Genomic DNA, 23622 nt, shown 5'->3' with positions numbered 1-23622 from the left:
TCCTCATTAACCCCTCCATCCTCAGTCATCATTAATCTCCTCATCCTCATTAACCCCTCCATCCTCAATCAGCATTAATCTTCTCATCTTCATTAATCCCTCCCTCCTCAGTCATCATTAATCCCCTCACCCTCATTAACACTCCCTCCTCCGGACTCCCTGCCCTTTATTACAAGAAATTCATGGGGTCCCTGATCCCTATGCTCCTGGGCATGTTTAATACCATGCTTGCCGGCAAAAAGATTTTACCACCAGAGCAGGGATAGTAGTTATCCCAAAGCCGGATCGTTACCCCACTGACACTGGCAGGTACAGGTCAATCTCGCTCTTAAACACAGATCTAAAACTCTTTGCAAAGATGCTGGCCACTAGGCTTGGTAGGGTGCTACTCTCGTTGGTCCACCTGGACCAGGTGTGTCCAATAGACAGGCCTCAGATAATACCAGAAGGCTAGCTGAATTAATACATTTTGCATCCAGTTCAGCTCTCCCTGCTCTGGTGGTGACCCCAGACATTGAAAAAGCATTTAACAGAGTGGCCTGGCCATTCATGCTGCGCACATTGGTGAATATGGGGATACAGAGAGCTTTCTGCAGAGGAATCGCGGCCCTATACCACAATCCCTCAGCTGCAGTACTAGTAAACGGTTTCACCTCATCCCTATTCATTATCTATGATGGCACCCATCAAGGCTGCCCATTGTCACTGTCAGGATCTGCCTGCAGTCCTCTGCAATGCATGCTGATTTGCATTGGTTGCCCTTGTCTTCTGGACTTTGGACTTGTTATATTATGTTTATCTGGCAGTACCTCTGTTCACCAGAGGTGCTGCTATTGTGCCTTTTTCCTTTGTTATTACTAGGGGTTAACCTGTGTCACTAATTATCTCCTGCACCTGGGTGTTCCCTACTTATACCTGCCTATCTGCCTCTCCTGTGCTGGTCATTGTTGTGTTGTTGCCTTCCCCTTTGATTTGTCCCCTGGTTCTCCTCTGCTCTTGGACTTCACATCACTACTACGGATCTCTCTTCATCTAACGATTTCTCCTGCATCTGCAGTATTCCTTGCAACCAGTATCCAGTCATCTCAGATATTCCTGTGCAGTTTCAGCATTATTTGGTTTGTACTATTTATCTGCATTTTGATCAATAAACACCTATATTCTTTATCACATCCTGGGCTCCTTAGCTGTTACTTACTTTGAAGCGTGACAGTCACCCCTGATCTTCGCCTTAATTATGGAGCCCTTAGCAGTCCACATTAGGCTGAGCACAGACATCACGGGAATCAAAACAGGTACCCGCAACCAAAAAAATCGCACTATATGCAGATGACGTCATCATAACCATCACAAATCTCCACTTTGCCTTGCCCAACCTTTTTCAAGAAATACAAAAATATAGCGTACTGTCAAACTACAAAATAAATGCTGATAAATCAGAAATTCTGGACCTAAACATAACTCCCTTTTTCATGCACATCCTTAAGATTAATTATGCTTTTAGATGGCAACCTCAGAAGCTTAAATATTTACGAATATACCTAAAACCTACCCTCAGCTATACGCAGCCAACATTCCCCGCCTTATTGACTATTAGATGTGATTTAGCCCACAAGACCAAACATCACATCTCTTGGTTTGGGCGAATAGCTAGTGTTAAGATGAACATCCTACCGAGACCACTTTATGTCTGGCAAACCCTCCCTATCCATGTCCCCGCTCATGTCCTGAGGAGCCTACAGCAATCACTAACAAAGTTAATTTGGCCAGGGGGTAAACCAAGAATACGTATGCCGATCCTACACAAACACCAGACATCGGGGGGGCTGGGAGTTCCTCATCTGCGGAAATATTATCTTGCAACTCACCTTTCCGTGTGTGACCTTGCACTCCCCGCTACGCTAAAAAGTATGGATGCACATCGAATTAGACTTACTGGCTTACTGCTCACCATATTCCCTTCTACGGTCACCCTCAAACCAGAGACCTAAAGTAATCACCCATATTCCTACGGTAAAATTCTCCCTCTCCATATGGGATATAGCCACACGTACCTACCAATTGCGCTCTGGCCACTCACTGCTTGCTCCGCTCTGGAACTCACACGCGTTCCGCCCAGAACAGGAGCACCAACTTTTCCATCACTGGACACAACACAATCAGCTCTTTATGAGGGAACTAGTTTCCATGGACGTTTTTTCCACTTTCACAGCCCTCAGCACTACACTACAACTTCCTAAACAGGTATTTTACCAATGCCTCCAACTCGACACTACTTTAACTCCCTCAAACTCCCCTTAATCTCAAAGAAATGCTCATCGCTGGAAACTCTCTGTTGAGGTTTCCTTTCTAACCAAGGGACTTATCTCCACCATTTATCAGATCTTGCTCCAGCACAATCAGCCCCCAAAAGACCCCCATGAATTAGCGTGGGAGCGAAATGCAGAGGAGGTAATGGAACCGAAACAATGGGCTAAAATCAGGCTAAATGTAGCTTAAGCATCAATATTGCTTTGAGTAAAAGAGACTGCTCACAAGATCATCTATAGAAGGTACCGGGTCCCCATCTGCATACACTCAATTTTCCACAATTCCTCAGATCTTTGTTGGCTGGCCTGTGGTTAGAGAGGCACCCTGCTGCACATATGGTGGACCTACCCGAAAATTCGCCTCTACTGGCAGGAAATCCCTTCGTCACTCACAAAAACTGAACCGCCATATAGTAAATGCGACAACTTGCCTCATAACCGCACACTGGAAATGTATCTCCCCACCCTCTCTCTCCAGTACTATCCACAATGTATGGACCACGTATCGAATGGAGAGCATCACAGCAAAGCTTTACAATATTCCTACTACCTTCCAGGTGGTTTTGTCCCCATGAACCACTCATTATGAAGCTACTCCGCCTTTAACTAGGACCTCTTCCTAATTGCTACATTCACCCCTCCCGCCCTACAACAATAGGGATTCAATCTTGACTGATAACACTCCATCCACACATATGCTAACTAACGCCCCTCCCTCCATCATTAACTCTCCCCCCTCACTCATCTACACAGTTTATCCACTCCCATCCATACAGAAGAGAATTGATCATACATCAGTTCCTTTATGAGACCTAATGTGCCACCAATGACTCCGCACCTACTTGAGCAGAAAAAAAAAAATCAGCAACTAGTTCCCCTCTGAGCAAGTTTAATTGCCCTAGCATGCTCAATCATGGACACTGCCTTCTGGGGCATGTAATAGATGCTGGTGTCTGCGGTCAGAGCAGAGAGGTCATTACAGAACTGCCGCATACACCAAGTGTTCTCCTCTGTTCACCTCTCAGATGGGCATGGAAGAAAAGTACAAATGTCCCTATTCATGCAGGAAGTAAGCACCACAGCCTGATCTTTAAGTTCCATGGCGACCTTGAGTCTAGTCCTGGTCAATTCCTTTTCTACTACAGACACAATAAAATGACTACAGAAGAGGTGTTAATTGAACTCTCAAAACTAAAAGTAGACAAGTCAATGAGTTCACATGGTATACAGGGGCACACGGAGGATTTTTAAGGGGGGGTTTTCCCTGCACCCAAAAAAAAAAAAAAAAAGTGAGCGAGCTGCCACGCATGCGCAGCAGCTCCATTTCGGCAGCAGTGTACTATACAGCAGCGCTGTCAAAGAAGCGTCCGTGGCGGTGCTGTATACCGCTATGTAGGGCACTTTTTTAGCGGAGGGGAGGGGTTTCTGGAGACTCAGAAACCCTCCCTGCGTGCGCCCCTGGTATACATCCACGTGTAGTTAAAGAATTAAAAATAGTGGTTAACAGTGTTTACATTACCATTAACCAAATATTTAATCAATAGTTGATAACAGGTATATTTCCGGGTGATTGGAGAATGGTAAATGTTGCTCCACTACACAAAAAAGGCAGTATGGAAGAATCTGATAACTATAGACATGTGAATGTTAAATCAATAGTACGAAATTTAATAGCGTCACTTAAAAAAAAAGCAGAGTTGTTTGACATGGAAACAATAAGTATGCCTTATTCCTCCTCTGATCCCTGCCCTCTTTTCAAATTGTTTAAATGGCATGAGTATGGCTAGGTACACACTGAAGAATTTTCCGACCAACGTGTTATCTCAAATGATTGTACCTATGACTGAAGGTCCGAATCAGTCTGGTGATTCATACATACACACTGACACGGTTTACCTTCAGATCTGTGCTCTTCATCTAGTCCTCTAGTCTTCAGAGAATGACAGCACAATATTCATTCATTCATTCTTGTCACATTACCACACTGATTAAAACCGCCTTGTTATAGCTATCCACATGTCCAAATGAATTTCGTTAGCTTCTGTGACTCTGAAACTAAACATTCTGTCTCAGAACGAACAAATGAATTATTCCTTCTACAGCACTCTCTACATTTATTCACCGGGACATTAATTGCTAGCATCGGCTGAAAAGAGCCTGACTCTGTAAACAACATGGAGATCGTGAGCATGATCGGTTGGTGATTGGATGGAAAATATTAAACAGTACAACCAACCAAATGAGCCGACAATCGACACTTTGGAACGACTTTCGACCATCGTGTCACTAGACACATCACATTATATCTGACCAAACATCAGGTCAGTGTGTACCTAGCCCAAGTCATTGAGGGGGAAGGTTCGCCCACTGTCCAGTAAATTTCCCCCTCAGACCCTCCCACCCATGTTTGGTTTAAGCGAGTCTCCCCAACCTTAAACCATACTATGCATGGTTAATATGCTTGTTTGAAAAGTGGTGCCATTTACTGTTTGGATCATATACGTTTCTAAACTTTTAAGTATGTTCTCCCCTCTTGTAACCTGCTTCCATCCCTGTCAGCAGCCTCGTTTTTTCTGCACCCCCATAACTACTCTTTTGAAATAATTATTATATAATATATAATAATTATAAAAATTATTGACGATAGCAAATTCTTGGATTTGACTAAAAGATAGTGGAATGAATAAATGATTGACTAAAGTATAGGAGGAAAAGAAATCAATGGGTCCTGTTTTTTAACATATTGATTAGTCATATTCATTGTGGTCTACAAGGAAATGTATGTCTTTTGCAAGTTATACAAAGCTTTATAACAATCACCACACCCAATCATACACCCCAGCCTTCAAATCTTAAGATGTTTCCTGAAAAACCCTCTCTTTATTAGAACTTTCCTGACTCCCTCCTATACCCACACTAACACATCTGTCCAAATCTCCACTCTGAGCCCTATTCCAGTTAGAATGGACTCTCTCTCATGATCAGAGATCTCTATACTGTTTGCTTTCAAGTCGTCATTTATTTTGTCTACCTTGTATGTTCCTGTTTTATGTATGACAATCATGCTTAATCTGATGCAATGGTTTTGATAATATAGGAACTCATTGCTCACAGGAGAGCCTTATTTCTAGGCGTTTTACGTCCTTGCTAAACACAGCCTACACTGATACTAGTTACCTTTAGTAGGAAGCATAAAAGCAAGTATAGTAAAGGTTTGCAAGATCGATGAGGCATAAATGAAGAATCATAAGGTATAAATCCCACACTTGTCATCCTCATATTATTTCACCACCTTTTATGTATTATCAGGGGCGCAGGCAGGATCGTCAGGGGGGGTTCCCCCCGACCCAAAAAACCCCCAAAAAAACATGAGAGAGAGCTGCTTCACATGCGCGGGCTCCGTTTCGGCAGCGCTGTCCTATACAGCAGCCGCGGCGCTGTATTGGACAGTGCCGCTATGGTGGGCACTAAATTAGCGCAGGGGGGGGGGGGTTTCTGGAGACTCAGAAACCCCCCCTGCGTGCGCCACTGATTATCTACAATGTAACACTGTCTATGAACGCTACTCTTACATAATAAGACAGGATAAGCTGGGTACACACTACAGAAAATTAATGCAGATGCAATCTCAGTAACGGTATTACCAACGACTAAAAGTCCTGATGAGCATGCAGATTTATGTGCACACACCTACACGATTTACTGTCACATCTGTGCTCTTCATCTGTCATAACCAAGTGCTGAAAAGATTGTGACTCTGCACACTCTATGGAGATCTGCCTACACTGCTGGTCGTGAGTGCATACACACTTCCATATTTGCCCGACATCGTTCCATCGTTGATAGTGATTGGAACGATAATTAATTGAAAAATCTGTAGTATGTACCCAGCTAAACACCTATGTACATCACATACTTGTTTCACTTAGACAGTGCGATCTGAGAAATGATAAGTGGGAGGAAGGGGGAAACAAAAGAGTTCTCGTTTGAGAAAAAAGATGCCATTAGCTGTAGCAAACATTTTGGGCTAGATTTACTAAGCTGCGGGTTTGAAAAAGTGGGGATGTTGCCTATAGCAACCAATCAGATTATAGCTGTTATTTTGTAGAAGGTACTAAATAAATGAAAGCTAGAATCTGATTGGTTGCTATAGGCAACATCCCCACTTTTTCAAACCCGCAGCTTAGTAAATCTAGCCCTTTGTCTCTTTCTCCACATCTAGTTGTAAATGTATCAAGCTGAGAGTTTTACGGCGGGTTTGAAAAGTGGAGATGTTGCCTATAGCAACCAATCCGATTTTAGCTGTCATTTTGCAGAATGTACTAAATAAATGATAGCTAGAATCTGATTGGTTTTTCAAACCTGACGAAAAACTCTCAGCTTGATACATTTACCCCCTAATATGACAATGATTAGTGATATTACCATCTCCAATATCAAGCTAGGTAAAAGTTTTTACTTACAATTAATAAGCTATTGTCAAAATCTCATAAAAACAGCAAATCAAGAGAGGAGATGCAATTCATCCACAATATGGAGAACTCATTACACAAAACATAGGGAAAGTAGAAGCAATAAATTTAAAATCACAATCTTTCAAGTACACACGCTGCTAGAACAATATATTGCGATGGTGGAAACGTAGCATGCAACTGTCACACATGAATTGTAATATGGGAACAAATGACTAAATGATAAATAAATCGCCCCAAAGAATAATAATAAATGGAAAGAAACAAGCATCTCTATGCACAGGTACAACGTATATATTATATTCTGGTAATGTTACGATATCTGCCACGCAGAATAACAAGAAAAATGACATCATGTAGGAAGTCCAAATATACAAAAACCTTCTTGTAGAAGTCTGAGTTCTTATTTTTGTTTTAATTTTCTTGGAAATGCAAGATGTTTCAGCCCATAGGTTGCAGCGCAGTAAAATGGCTCACTGCCTGGTTATTCATGGGCACACATGGAATGTATTAATATTTATTGGAGAGAGAAATACATTAATTAATGTACTAAAATGTACTCTTTGCCTAAATACAGCTCTGGAATCAGTCGTGTGAGCTTAAAAATATTTTTCACCTTTTTAATAGATTTTGGTAAAGGTGCTCTACCACTCACAGAAAATATTTCAGGAACTTTCCCCTCTCCCTAGCCTGGAGCCCCAGGGGCTGCTGCAAGCAGATGTTTCTCCTGGGGCTCCTCCATTTTCTCTCACCGCCCTGGCCAAAGATGGTGGAATGGTGGAATGGGTGGGGGACCAATCCCAAGCTCCACACAAAATTGCAGTTTGTGATTGGTCCTTTCTCTCACACCCACTTCTCAGCTGCTATTTAAAGTTGGTGAATGAAGCTGATATGCTGGGAAGCGTGCCAGAAAAAACAGGATGTAACAGGGCCCGTGGCTCCGACTAGGAAGAGATGTGCGTCTCTGAGATGCTTGCAATAATGCAGCCTAGCCATTAATTTGGAATCAGTGACATCACTGTAGGCTGAATTCTCATGAAAATGGATTTCACCCCCAAAATGGCTGCCTCCACAATATGCAGCTGACAGGTTTATGTATAATATTATCATATGATATTTATGTAACAATCAATTCCATCAAATCGAGTTCACTGACTAAAAAGGACCCATCATAGCAATAGTTATCTGAAATGTTTTAGCCCAGATTTAAAATAAAAAACAGACATTTTCAGTTACATTGCAAACTGTGTAGCTTTATATATAACTTTTACCTCTAAATCTTTCTATGATAAAGTGAGTCAATAAATATTTAAATAGTGTCAATAATTAAAAGTTACCAACTCATCTAACATACCTGCTAAGTCCATAGTTGCCTACTCTCCCAGAATGTCCAGGAGACTCCCAAATTTCTGGGAGTTCTCCAACACTCCCGGGAGAGCAGTGCAACATCCCGCATCCTGCCCACTTTGTTAGTGAAGTGGGTGGGAGGCGGGGCTAACATGTCATCCTGGCCTCACCCTCTGCTGTAATAGGCCGAAATTGGAATAGCTTAACAGATGGGCGGAGCTTGACACGTTTTGCGTGGTCACACCCACAGGAAGCTACAGTGAGATCTCCCCTCTGGGAGATCTCCAAAGTTGGCAAGTATGACTAAGTCTGATCAGAGATTGAGAAGATGCTTAGAAGCCGATGCAGAAACCTGGGGTAATGTTCAAAATGCAATGTGAAGGCCAGGAGAAAGGTTTTAAGCCTGGCACCTTTCATTTAGCTGAGTATACATATTAGATATCTATTTATTAGTGGGGTTTTCCAATGCTGCTTGCTTAGTAAGGACAATAAGAAAGGGGCATTTCAGAACCCTGCATTTTAAGCTATAAAACCAATGAGTTCTGAAGGTATCACATGTTCCAGTTAAATAGATTTACACGTCATGAAAGGTTTCCCATTCAATATAATGTTACAATAAAGGAGTATTTAATATCTTTAGAATAACCTGGTTTTCAGTGTGATCCTGACAACATCTATAAAAACCATTCCCCCCCCCCCCCCTTTCAGTTCTGTCATACTGGACAACTCCGTCAAAATAATAACTATCAAGGTTTATGAGTGAATGCTATATAAAGGATACCAGTAGTAAAATATAATGCTCAGTAAAACATGGAAATTCTACTTAGATAACTTTTCCTTTATTTGCATTTGGAAAAATGAGTTGGAACTGCCATATTGCTTGTTAAACAGCAACATGATGTGTTAGCCATAGATGTCAACTGAACAGCTCCAACTAGTGCCCAAATTATCCAAAGAATCGAACAACCACATAAATAATAAACTAGCTAAATCACATAAATAAAACACATGTAAACAACAACTGCTCACATATATTTGTTAACATTATTAAATCTTGCTTGTAAACGGGTTTGATTCCCACTTCATCAATTATTATAATTGACACTATCACAGTACTAGCACAAGGAGATGAATATTAAGACTGAGTCAAACGCAACTTTAAACTGGTGAAAAATAATGTCAGTGACTAAGTAACCACTTATGTAATGTTTTAGCATGTCCTGTAATTGCAAGGTACCACTGCTTAACACTGCATAAGGAAAAAATATTTACACATCTCCTGCATCACTAACCCAGAATGGTGTTTATTGCTCATTGAGCTATTTTTAAATAGATCTGTTTTGTTTTAAATAGAATTCCTTCTTTCCCAGCTTAGTGATAACATTTAAGAGTCAAGCTTCCATCAGTTCAATGCACAAACTGACACAAACAGAAGTTTAGTAAAATTGTTATGAATGACTTGGCTTCTGGTGCGGTGGATGTGGAGGGTCGAGAGGGGAAGATCAGTAGGATTGAATTGGGGATAGTTTGGAGAAAGAATTGCCAGATGGGAGAAGGTTACAGTAATTGAGGCAGGAAATGATGAGAGTATGGATAAGAGTATTTGTTGCATCTTTGGTTAAAAGGTGTTTATTTCTATTAACATTTTTAATGTAAAAGTGACAGAACTGAGAGAAACTTAACATAAGAAACAAAGCAGAGAGTAGAGTAATTATGGTGTTAATAGTGGTGTAAATAAAAATGTGTCCCATGGATAAGATCTGATATCACTGTGTATGTCACATGCATACTTGCCAACTCTCCCTGAATGTCAGGGAGACTCCCTGAAATAGGGGTGATCCCCCTCACCCCCTGAAGAGTCTGGCATTCTCCCTGATGCTGAGCCAGTACAAGACGTGGTTGGCTTTGCCATCTGTGGCATGATGACACAGTTCAGAAATTGTGTCCTATGTCCATGTATTGATGCCTATGGAGGTGGCCATTTTCATGGAGACCAAGATTTAATCAAAGACTGACAGGTGAGACAACATGACTTCAGTAATGGAGACAGAAATGTAAAAGACACTTCAGTCTCTAGTTTCATTAGCTGCTTTTCTTTAACGTATAGTTGCCTACTCTCCTGGAATGTCCAGGAGACTCCCGCATTTCTGGGAGACCTTACGGTTCTCGTCCCCGCAATAGATAAGTGGCAGGGGCGGGGCTTAATGACACAAAAATTGTGTCGTGTCACAAAATTAAACATTTTGTCAAGCCCCAATCCCGCACGCCCACCTCCCCCGGGATCTCCCTGAAGCCAAGAAGGAAAAGTTGGCAAGTATGGTCACATGTGATTGTGATATATATAGTTAGAAAGATATCTGTATAGTTAAGTTACAGAAACATGACACCAATCTAATCTTTCTGTATATTAAGTTACTATTGTCATGCATAGAAATGTATGCAACACACATTTTTAATATTAATCTATAAATTGTAAAACAAGCAAAATACACACTAGTGTCACATGAATATTAGCCGGACCAGGAAGGCAAAAAAAGTGTGCAGCTCAACCGTCTGCCCAGAATTCACATGAGTCCGTGTTGCAGGTGCAATCTTGCATAGGGTTCAGTGATTCCTACACCGTGTTACATCCAGGCTGTGCTAACACGTATGTATTACAATGCACCTTAGCACGACAGACCATGGCTTTCCTGGCTGAGTGGTTATTAACGCTTCTAGTAGATTCATTCTTTTCTCATTCTGCGCGGAGCTGAGAACAGAACAGGTCACATTACTTCTTAAGCTTCTTCTCTTGTTATTTCCATTGGAATAAAAGAAGAAGATTTTCCCTTTGGACTAGCATATGGAACATTCCCTTTGGATTTCAAGAACATTTCACCTTTGAATTACAAATATTTAATATTTACTTTTAGATTACAATAACACATTTTTCTTTTTGGATTTCAATAAGATACACTTGGAAAACAAGGAGAAATAATTTCTCTATTAATAAACTGTTGAATGAGGGTTTGGGGAGTTTTTATTTCAGTAAACATTTACTTAACAATCATGTCTGTGTTTTATATACATTTTGTTCCTTTTTTCAGTACAACAGAATGGATCCCTTACTGTTATACTGGAATCCCCTGGGTTTGCCATCCATGGATCTCAATATACATATTCTTTTTTACCCTGATACCCACCGTACCATGGCACAGACTAGAGTCCTAATGCTTTCCGGCGCAGGACTGGTACTGAAAGGCGGGCTATGCTGTTTTGCACCCCTAGAACTCTATAGATACTGTAGCCTCACACTCGTCAGCCCGTAGCCTCTACAAACAGAGGGACACTGGGGGCTTTCCTGTTAAAAGTTGGAACCAACCCAGGCTGGCCAGCCTGGTGCTGGTTTTCAGTAAAGCAGGGGGACATATAATTGTTTCCCTCTACCTTAGTGGGAATTTGCCCAGTCTGTATAGCGCTGGGACAGGTTGAAGAATTTTAGACAGTACGTTTTATTTATTTTTAATGTACAGAGAGCATCAATAGACTATTCATTTCAATGGGGGCTTCTGCATGTGATAAACACTCTGGATACCCCATTGAAATTAATGGCCAAAGCTCCTATCCATTTGCATTTTGCATATATTCATAAATACATGCAACCACGCCCAGGGCATATCAGCCATGGGTATACTGCATAAGAACTGCATATCAAATGCATGTACAAATGCAGAGCATTACCCACTGTCATTACATCGAAAAATGCAAGTGCTACCCGTATGTGAAAACACATATAATAATCAAATAACAGATTTTTGACCCAAATGCAAAAACAGTGTGTACCTAGCCTTAAAAATGCAACTTTGCACCAACAAAATGACAATAAAAAGATTTCAGAAAATGGATTTGTGACTAAGTAAGACTGCCTGTTCCATAGCTTGGCCACAAGTTTACTCGTTGTGAGGTCGCAATTGCTGTAATAGGCTGTGGGAACACACATGCAGTCATGGGCAAAAGTTTTGAGAATGACACAAGTATTGGTTTTCACAAAGTTCGTTACTTCAGTGTTTTAGACCTTTTTGTCAGATGTTGCTAAGTTATACTGAAGCATTTCATAAGTGTCAAAGGCTTTTATTGACAATTACAATAAGTTTATGCAAAGAGTCAATATTTGCAGCGTTGACCCTTCTTTTTGAAATACTCTGCAATTCGCCCTGGCATGCTGTCAATCAACTTCTGGGCCACATACTGACTGATGGCCGCCTATTCTTGCCTAATCAATGCTTGGAGTTTGTCAGAAATTGTGGGTTTTTGTTTGTCCATCCGCCTATTGAGGATTGACCACAAGTTCGCAATGGAATTAAAGCCCCGAGCCACTTAGTTATCACTTTTGCCTAATGGCAAGGTGCTCCATCATGCTGGAAAAGGCATTGTTCGTCACCAAACTGTTTTTGGATGGTTGGGAGAAGTTGCTCTTGGAGGATGTTTTGGTACCATTCTTTATTTATGGCTGTGTTCTTAGGCAAAATTGTGAGTGAGCCCACTTCCTTGGCTGAGAAGCAACCCCACACATGAATGGTCTCAGGATGCTTTACTGTTGGCATGACACAGGACTGACGGTAGCACTCGCCTTTCCTTCTCCAGACAAGCGTTTTTCCAGATGCCCAAAACTATCTGAAAGGGGATTCATCAGAGAAAATGACTTTACCCCAGTTCTCAGCAGTCCAATCCCTGTACCTTTTGCAGAATATCAGTCTGTCCCTGATGTTTTTCCTGAAGAGAAGTGGCCTCTTTGCTGGCCTTCTTGACACCAGGCCATCCTCCAAAATTCTTCGCCTCACTGTGTTTGCAGATGCACTCACACCTGCCTGCTGCCATTCCTGAGCAAGCTCTGCACTGGTAGTGCACGATCCCGCTGCTGAATCAACTTTAGGAGACAGTCCTGGCGCTTACTGGATGTACTTCGGCAACTATTGAACCTCTCTCCTTGAAGTTCTTGATGATCCGATAAATGTTTGATTTAGGCACAATCTTACTAGCAGCAATATCCTTGCCTGTGAAGCCGTTTTTGTGCAAAGCAATGATGACTGCACGTGTTTCCTTGCAGTTAACCATGATTAATAAAGGAACAACAATTATTTCAAGCACCACCCTCCTTTTAAAGCTTCCAGCCTGTTATTCTAACTCAATCAGCATGACAGAGTGATCTCCAGTCTTGTCCTCGTCAACAATCTCACCTGTGTTAACAAGAGAATCACTGACCTGATGTCAGCTGGTCCTTTTGTTGCAGGGCTGAAATGCAGTGGAAATATTGTTTTTGGGATAAAGTTCATTGTCATGACAAAGAGGGACTTTGAAATTAACTGCATTTCATCTGATCACTCTTCATGGCATTCTGGAGTAAAAGCAAATTGCCATAATAAAAGCTGAGGCAGCAGACTTTGTGAAAAATAATATTTGCGTCATTCTCAAAACTTTTGGCCATGACTGTACATGGGAATACACAATAACATATGACAGCAGCATTCATTAATTTGGAGATGGACAGCTATAAAATCTGATCTGTACAATAGGAGCAATATTAGCATTTTGTTTCTTTTACCACCTTAAAAACATTATGCTTGCCTTTCATGTTAAGAAATTATTATTTAACTCCAGTTATTTACATTATTTTATTTTAGGAAATAACTCTCTCCTTCCAAGTGACAGAGCCACAGGTGTCCCATGTACCCCACTGCTTTTTTGTAACCAGGAGTAACACAACACCATGGGTAACTGTTCCTTCTTCAGGGCTTTACACCCTGGAGAAGCTTAAATAAAAACACTTCCCAGTGCAGGGATTTGGATAATCGGTAACTTTACCCTGTAGAAGAAATTGCAACCGGCACAGACAGCGATGAGTTACTTGGGAACTGTGGGGGCCAAACATCACTATCAGATACATGTATTATACAAAAAATGATGGGGTCCATTTATTAAAGTAGTGTGATGTCAAGCAATATGCTTCGCTGCAAATCGCAGTGATGAATATTGAAACACTGCTGCTACTTGCTATGCCGTAATTATGCTACTCAGAGCGAAGAAACCCCTCTTACACAGTGTTTAAGGCTGCCGGTGAATTCCAAATCTGCACTGCACATGTACGGCTAAAGATCGCGCATGCGCATAGAATTTTACCCGGTGGGGGATAACGCAAAGCCATTCCGGCTTCAGTGGACCCCATAGATAAAGGTAACATCATCCTGAGATGGAGTTAGTTTGCAACTGCTTAGTAAATTACTAACATTGCAGTCTCCATAGAGTACTATGGGGACTGCTGTAAACCATGGAAGTAGGTCAATTATTATTACTATTACATTTGTAGATTTGTAAGGCGCCACAGAGCCCCGCATTGCCGTACTGTAGGGAAAACAGTACATACATAAAACAGGGACATACAAGGTAGACAAAATAAATGCAGACATGAAAAAAAAGGATATGATTGACCCTGCTCATTAGAGAGCTTACATTCTATGTGGAAGAGGGCACAGCTGAAACAAGAGGAGTAAATCTGGTTCAGAGTGGAAACTGGGACAGTTGTGAGGGTGTATTAGTGTGAATAGTATCATCAGAGATTGTCAGGCGCCATTTCCGCACTGACACTTGGTGCAGGAGACGGACGCCTGCACCTTCCAAGCAACCACGTCCTGTTGCCTAGCAGCGGGACGCTATCTCTGCTCACCTGTCTGCAGCCAGCATATCTTACCGCCAAAATCTCCCTAACCCTATCAGGAGGCACCTTAGGGTATATAAGGCAGCCTCTGACACATGTCTAGTGCCAGAGTATTTGGTCTTCAGCCTTGCTCCAGCGTTTGTTCCTGTGTTGCTGTTATTTGGATTCTGACCCCGGCTTGTTCCTGACTTCTCCTTGGTTCCTGATTCTGGCTTAGACTGATATTTGGTATTGACCCGGCTTCATGACCATTCTCCCGCTTCTGATTTGGCTATATCCTTTCCTCTGGTTTTGACCCGGCTTGCTGACCACTCTTCCATTCTGCATCCTGGTGGGCTCTCACCTCTGCCTCAATTGTTACCTCGCCAGCTGACTGATACTGAGGGCCGCCACCTGCACGTCCCTTGCAGCGAAGTCCATACCTCCTTGCGGGGGTTCCTGGTGAATACCAGGGGTGTGTTAGACTCCGTGCCTCAGCACTCAGTAGCGCCAACTGCTGGCAGGTATCATCAATTCCACCTAGTCATTCTGACAGAGATAAGGTAAGCTCTAAAAAAGAGATGGGTTTTCAAAGAGCATCTAAAGATTTGAATGCTGTGGGAAAGTTTAATTGAGCATGATAGGGAACTCCATCAGTGAGAAGTCTTGTAGGGGCGAGTGTGAGGTAGTTACCAGTGACGAGACAAGGCGTAGGTCAGAGGTAGATCTTAAGAGGGCGGGAGGGAGAGTATTTTGATATGAGATTTGAGATGTATGCAGGGGTAGTGTTGTTGAGGGCTTTGTAGGTAAGAGTGAGTAATTAGAATTTGATTCTGGAGGAAACAGGGAACCAGTGTAGGGATTTGCAAAGTGGTGCAACAGATGTGGAGCGGTGAGAGAGGAAGTTGAGTCTTGCAGCAGCAATTAGGATGAATTGAAGTGTGGATATATGAAATGCAGGAGAAATCTCTGACTTCTCCTGTGTTAACCCCTTCATAAATTGTATGATGGCCATCACACAAACAGCTGTTTTCTCTTGGTTTATAGCTGATCGCACTGTCATAAATAGACCCCTATGGGTCTTAGGGACCAATAAAATGCATTTCTACTTTACTAATATTAAATATTTATATTTCCTACAGCCAAGTTTAATTATCCGATATACAAAGTAAACAGACCTCATATACTTTCTATATTCTTAAGACTTGATCTGAAGGAGCCAGTGAATAGGAAGTGGCGTCCCTCCCCCTCAGGTGCCCCACCCTGCTATAGGCTGGGAGGATAGCGCTGGGCCACACTCCCAGCATATAACTGACACAGGGGAGCAAGTTAGATGAAATAATTAAACATATCCCCCCCCCCTTCTAAAAAGAAAAGTATAGGTGCTGCCTATAGCAACCAATCAGATTCTAGCTATCTTGTACATTCTAGAAAATGAAGCTAGACTCTGATTGGTTGACATGGGCAACACCTCCAATATCCAATTTTAGAAGGTTTGATAATTCTACTGAGTCACTAGAACACAATCCAATTGAAAATCTGTGAGATGAGACATTACGAGTTATTCAGAGTAGCGAGCCACCAACAGCTAATTCGCACATGGGAATCATGTTACCAAGGTCCAGCGTCCCTGTGTCATGCATGTGACAACTTGTTCAGCCTATTTCCTAACCTGCTATTAGCTAGATACATCTTTATATAAGGAATAAGAAGAATTCATTTACATTCCATTACACCAGAAAGACAAAACTGTGGAAAGTAGGGTTGATTTCTCAAGGGTATTATTAGATATTTTTCTGATCAAATACCCTTTGTTACAATGTTTAAAAGATAGCATGTTACCAAACACCCACTATTTTCTCCAGGCTACACAGTTAGGGAGGCGCTGACCCCCCAAAAACCAGGTACTTTGACAGGTTTGCCCATATTCAGGGGGTATTTGCCCCCCACTTCTTTCGCATATATACAGGCTAAATACCACCACCCCCCTTTTGCTGCATTTCCAATACCTACAAATTTGGGGGTAACATTCAATTGCAAACACATACTAATACACCTTGTAAACTTTCATCTTTCCAAAGACACCGTAACTACTCTGTAGGCCACAAATGTAACATATCTATAATTCATCGCTCCGTCCTTGCTTTTGACTCCTAATACTGGAATCCCATAAGGAAGCCTGAGGAAAAGACCTTAGGATCTCCTTGGACAACGATGGATTGTCTGTGATTAAGGAAAGAATTGCCAAAGCCTCCATTAATGTGAGCATATTAAAAAAAACTTCTTATAAAATATACTCATGCTGATACATGGTCGACAAAAAGATTAATCATATATATCCCCTGGTATCCAACAGATGTTGGGGGGACTGCAGAGCAATCAATACCTACCTCCTCATCTGGTGGGAATGTCCTTTCATTCAACAGTTCTGGGATATTGCCCTAGACCTAATTGAACAGATCACCGACGCCCGAATGCCGAAGGAACCTCTAATACTTCTACTTAATAATCCTATCACTTCATTGAGAAAGTCCACAGACCACCTGATACCACATATTAGTCATGTCTCTAAATTGCCGATAGTGAGGGCATGGAAAAAAGCTCTCCTCCCGTCCAGAACGGAACTGCTGAATAGAATATGGCATATAACCTCTATGGAAAACATTATCTTTCTTCTTAACAATACCTTAATTCATGCACTTATCATCTCCTGCATTGACTATTGCAATTCCCTCCTTACTGGTCATCCCCAAAACAGACTCAAACCCCTACAATCTATTTTGCACGTAGCGGCAAGATTAATTTTCCTTGCAAATCATTATTCCTCTGCTGAATCACTCTGTATGTCTCTACACTGGTTGCCTGTTTTCTACCGAATCCAATATAAAATACTTTTACTAACCTACAAGGCCATCAACAAAGCTGCACCAACATACATCTCCTCTCTTGTCTCAAAATATCTCCCAACTCGGCAACTCTGTTCTGCACAAGATCTGCGTCTTTCATCCACCCTCATTATATCCCCCCATTCCCGGTTACAGGGCTTTTTCGGGCTGTACCCACTCTATGGAATTCTCTCTCTCGCACAATAAGACTCTCCTCTGGTCTACAAACTTTCAAGCGTTCTCTTAAAACCCACCTCTTCAGACAAGCTTATAATATTCCTCAACCACCCTCTTAACCTCACTACATTACCCTATTACCACCCGTTACACAATTTCACACAAGGCAACTACCCCCTGACCAACATTGTTGTGTGACAGGATCATTTAGCTTATGAGTCACTTTTACCTTTGCAGTCTGGCTGGACCGAAATGCAAAATGTAGACTTAACCTCATGTATCAAACTCCCATTGTCCCATAGATTGTAAGCTTGCGAGCAGGGCCTACTCTTTGTCTGTTTTACCCAGTTTGTTTATTAGTTTATTGTGTTTGTCCCCAATTGTAAAGCGCTACGGAATATGTTGGCGCTATATAAATAAATGATGATGATGATGATACCTTGCCCAAATTCCATGCGACATGGAAATTGAGAGTCCTTACTGCTTCATTGTCCTTTACCCTCTCACCCACCCTCTTTTCCCTCCACCCTTTCCCCCCCTTCTATAATTCTATTAAAAACTCCCTGTATACTGAACGTAGACTTGTCTAATAACCCGTATATGTTTGACTTGTATTTCTTTGTTCTTTTCTGTTAGCTATACTCTACAGTGGTTTTATATGTATGCTGGGTCTCATGAGATATAAGTTATGTTAATAGTGCGACAACTGTCTTCGGGTTTCATGTTTTGTTATGTATTTTATTCAGTCTGAAAACAGAATAAAACAGATTTAAAAAAAAAAAAAAGACAATAGCAAATTACAAAGACAAACAATTCATTCCTTAAAAATGACCACAGTAAATATCCAGGTTTAAAACACATAAAAACAACTTTTAGGGAAAAAGTGATCAACGTGTAATTGAGCTTGTTTGAGACTCTGAAAACATTTGTAACAAGTATTGAAAACTCCAATTTCAAGCAGACATTTATTAAAAATTCGTAGCATCTACTGACCAATCAGAAACAAACATTTTTACAACAACCTGCTTTTTACAGGTTTCTTATAATAACATTGTATAGAGTTACTAAGGGGGAGATTCAAGTCGGCTCAAGGTGTCACCGGAACGTCCACGAAGACACCGCACATCGGAGATTTTACAGGAATAGCCAATCACTTTTTCTCCCACTCCGTTAATTTTTTTACGCACCTCTACGGAGATTTCTACAGTAATGGCCGGCAAAGTTCGCAGCGGACATCACAATGATGTCTGCGCGCCACATTGACGGCAACGGAATCACCCTAAGCGTCAATTTTCAGCTGACATTACAGCAAAATTCACAAAAGCCTCTATCATAAACATTTAGTATAAAGGCTTGTTCTTATAAGCATTTTGTTACATATGGGGCCTGATTCATTAAGGAAAGTAAGCAAAAATTTCGAGTAACTATCAACCTTGGCAAAACCATGTTTTTTGGAGGGGGGAGTGAAATTTAAAATGTGACGACAGATTTATATTTGGGGTAGGACATCTCCTAGATCAACTTCAAATTTCAGTGTACAAATAAGCTATCAAGTATGTGTGTGCTAAATGAAAAAACAGCCAGTATTTAACTTATGTGCAAAATAATAAACTAATGTGCACCCCTTGCATTGTAACATGGTTTTGTCCAGGAGAAAACTTACTTATTTTTTTGCCTTACTTTCCTTAATGAATCAGGCCCATTGTGAACTTCTTGCAAACACCTCATTCGCACAGAATTTTGAGGTGTGTATTTGTTTTTGATAGTTTTACATGAGTATATCATGTGTATACACAGGAGGCACAGGTACTGGAAACAAGGGTATATAACATTTGTGAAGACCTTTATGACATGTCACGCTTTTGGATTTGTAGTTTCATAACACCTCAAAAAATATGCACTGAACATTAAAAATAATATACATAAAAGCACTTCATGAAATGGCGCCACTTCCCTATACATGCATTTTTTGAGAAGATACAATATAATAAAGTGTTTTTTATTCCCAATTTGTTTTACCTATGGACTGGATATATTTAACTTGCTTGACACAGAGACCCAAACCGATTTAAAAAATGCCAGTGTGAACATGCATACACACATTACATATAACAATACAATAGTCAACACCCAACATGTCAAGGCAAATCCATCTACCGCCTCTGAAAATAGTCTAAAAAAAATACTGAATGAGAAGTGTTACTTACACAGGGAAACAAAGGTTGTAGGCTATATTTAAAATTGTTTCACCAAATTCATGTACACAGACTCAAGTGGTTATAAGCAGGTAGTAAGGATGTTTCCCTAGAAAGCAACCTCTTATACCCAAAGAGTCCAGAAACAATGTTAGATCCAGTACATAGGATCCACCACAGTGAAAACCAAAATGTTATTCATATGGTATTTGTATTTCACATACACTGCAACAAACAAATATTAAGGAACTGCTAAGGTAACACTAAATTAGTTGCTACATGAAATGATTACAGGTACACATAAGGTATAGTAATGAATAGGTATAATGACAATGTGTGAAGAGGACAAAGGTCTTTCTTGAGCTGGGCCTGGCTGACAAACTGAACCACACTCATAAAAAGTATACCATCCCTTCACATGAGCCGGCAGAATGGACTTCAGTCCCTGAAGATCCCGGCTTTCTAGCAGATATATTTATTAGATTTTTGGAACATCTCAAACCTGCCCTTAACTCCCTTCCCCTTTGTATTCTTCCTTCTGGACACTTCAGCCTCTAAATGAAAGAACAGGAACTGACAATGGGTCAGACCATTATACAGACATCCTGATGAATGAAACCTAATTCTGTAGAGTCATTGCTAAGACATTGCCTGAGCCTTACATCCAGGAAGTGTAGATGGAGAGCACTGTACACCAACCAGCTTCACAGTAACTTACATTACAGCATTCTCAGCACATAATCTTTACAGCTACAACAAAGTAGACATATAATATAGCCCAGTATTTATATCTGAAAAGCAGGGATAATGAGCCTGTGCATCCACTTAGGGTTTTGATCTGCATGTCCTGTCAGCCAATAGCTGGGACTTGTAGTTCCACAACACCAGGAGTGTTACAGATTACCTTATCTCTGCTGTAAAAAATCTAATATATATGAAAAGACACATCTAACACTTTGAGAGGATGCACAGGTCTACCCATGGCTGATTTACACATCTGCACAGTTTAGAATAAAAAGCTAATCAAATCTTTAGAGCTGCAAATGGAGAAGGGGAGGCTGAAGTTAGCAGATCAGCGATGTCTGATGAAGGAGGCAGAATCATGATGATGGTGTATACGTGCGTGTCTCTCTGAACTGCAAACCGGATGGGAACAAGCAAAAAAGCAGCACAAAGAAGCCTCTGACATGAAACTATACTCCATGTAAAAGTTGACAGCAAAGATTGCAGGGGGAGCTCCTGTCTCAGTGCACTCAGACATGAAGTGACAGTGTACACAAGTCCTACCTACTCCCGCTGGCTGCTGACAGCACAACCTGCCCGCACCCGTCTCCTGCACTGCGTCTTCAAGTAGCCTGTCTGTGTAACCTTTGCATCAGTTGTGTGTGTGTGTGTATGTGTGTGTGTGTGTGTGTGTGTGTGTCACGCTCGGCTTGTGCAAACACTATCGCGAGGCCCGTGCACCTCAGGCGAAATGCCACTGAGAAAAATGGCAACACCAGAGCCACAGCAAAATAAGTGTCCTCCTCATCAGCCACAGCCCCCTTCATCTCTCAGCACATAGATCTCTTATACATCCTGCAGCTCACAGTCCTTATTCCCACAACTTCTGTCAGGCTGCATTTTTGTATCCAGTCCATTCGTTTCTTATTACAATGTATACTGCTTTTTTTTTTTTTTTTTGCATCACCTATTTTTTATTTTTTTTAATACCTTGTGTATATGTTCAGTAAGGGAGAGAGACTCTGAAGCTAAAACAATTTTCTCTGGGGGAGGAAAAAATGTATAAAAGTGATTTTAAGTTTTTGGGTACAATAAAATGTAGTTCATTGAGTTTCAAGGATTAATATTACAGTTTAACACACATACCATTCTTGTACCCTACATAGGGCCAGATTCAATTCCCAGCATTGAAATGGGCCGCGCACAATTACTGTTAGTACGGTAATTGCTGCGCATTATTACCGATACTACGGGAGCTGCAAGCAGAAATCCGTGTTAAAATTACTGTAGTAATGGTAATTGTGCGCGGCCTGCGTTCTAAAGAACTACGTGGGGGATTGAATCTTCCCCATAGGAGGCTGGGTATATTAAATTACTTGCTATATTTATATTTTCTAAATATATATATATATATATATATATATATTTTTTTTTTTTTTTTATTTAATTCATATTAGTGAAATGCAATGTAAGGAAAATATTCAGTTGTAAGGTAATACCATTTCTAAATTGACATTTTACTGAATATGAAACTAATATTGGTTTCATTTTGCATCACCTAGGCAGTGTATGCGTTTTGCAAAATCTATCCAACTATAAAGTTTACTTCATAAACAGGTTTCTTTCTACTCCATGTTTATTCCATATTGACAAACACTATACATGGGATGTTGGTCAGGGTCAGAGAGTGGACTATGGAAACGGGCTCACAAAGGTTTCTGGAACGGTATCCTGGCAACACCCTCAAATTCCTTCACATTAGCTAAATTATGCGACTCATTATGCTGAGCGGATATCTGCAGCCATCTTTGTTCTGTGCACAATAATTTGGCTAATTGAATTCTTGGCCATTCTAATCAGGTGGTGAGTATTCAAAGAAATGGATTTAAAAGGAAATACGTTTTGACCTGCCCTTCACGTGTCACTCATGTTAAAGAGACCTGGTACTTTAGTGTAATTCAGGATGTATGTGTTGGTTTTCATTAACGAGAAGTTAGTTGATCAGGCTGGCACTAAGTACTTAGCGCTCTTACATTAATAGTTGGCTCTATTTTTGATAAATTAGATATTATTTAAATGCTCAAGTATAGACTGGCATTAAAGTTCAGTGTTAGATTTACGTGCAATGCTTTTTTATTCCATTTCAGTGCACCTGATAGGTCAACCCAGTTGAAAACTAAGGCTGAGTGCACACTACTGAAATTTTTTCCCGATGTGATATCATTAAAAATTGTACCAACGACTGAAAGTCCCGATCAGCATACTGATTCATGTGTACACACTAATCCATTGTTACCTACTCTCCTGGAATGTCCAGGAGACTCCCGAATTTTTGCGAGTTCTCCTGGACTATCGGGAGAGTAGGGTAACCTCCTGCAGCCTGTCCTTTTCATTGAAGTGGGTGGGGGCGGAGCTAAATGCATCATCCTGGTCCCACCCCCTGCTGTGATATGCCAATATTGTTACCGTTTGACATTGGACGGGGCTTTATAGCGCGATTCGCACGGTCACGCCCCCACGGCGGAACCTTCCCCCGGACCTCATTCTGCCAAAGTTGGCAAGTATGCACTAAATACCTTTTACAATATTTATCTTTAGATCTGTGCTCTTCATCTGTCATAACCACTGGCTGAAAAGATTGTGACTCTATGGAGATCTGGTTGTGAGTGCATACACACTGCAGAATTGGTATGACATTGTTCCATTGTTTATACAGACTTTTAGTACGTTTATAAAATCAAATGATACAATGTGCTTTGGAACGATAATCGTTCATTGTGCAAGTATACACACTAATGCGATATCAGGCCAAACGGTCGTTTATTGTGTGATTGGCCCATTAAT

The 23622-nt window shown here is 41.0% G+C and overlaps 1 protein-coding gene across 3 annotated transcripts in view; it reads right to left on the bottom strand.

Moving 5' to 3' along the window:
* Nucleotides 1-23622, bottom strand: part of TLK1 (tousled like kinase 1) — a 227892-nt gene that overhangs the window by 146115 nt on the left and 58155 nt on the right. For 2 of the 3 annotated variants that reach the window (XM_075180659.1, XM_075180658.1), the window contains exon 1: nucleotides 21343-21440. The exons of the other annotated variant lie outside the window; for it this stretch is intronic. The gene's annotated coding sequence lies outside the window, so the exon portion shown is untranslated. Of the gene's footprint in view, nucleotides 1-21342; nucleotides 21441-23622 lie in introns of those variants that run through there. 3 annotated transcript variants of the gene reach the window in all.

Source organism: Mixophyes fleayi, chromosome 7 (genome assembly GCF_038048845.1).
Source record: "Mixophyes fleayi isolate aMixFle1 chromosome 7, aMixFle1.hap1, whole genome shotgun sequence".
Taxonomy (NCBI): domain Eukaryota; kingdom Metazoa; phylum Chordata; class Amphibia; order Anura; family Limnodynastidae; genus Mixophyes; species Mixophyes fleayi.
Note: the sequence above shows the minus strand (reverse complement) of the source record. Positions and strands in the feature narration are given on the sequence as shown.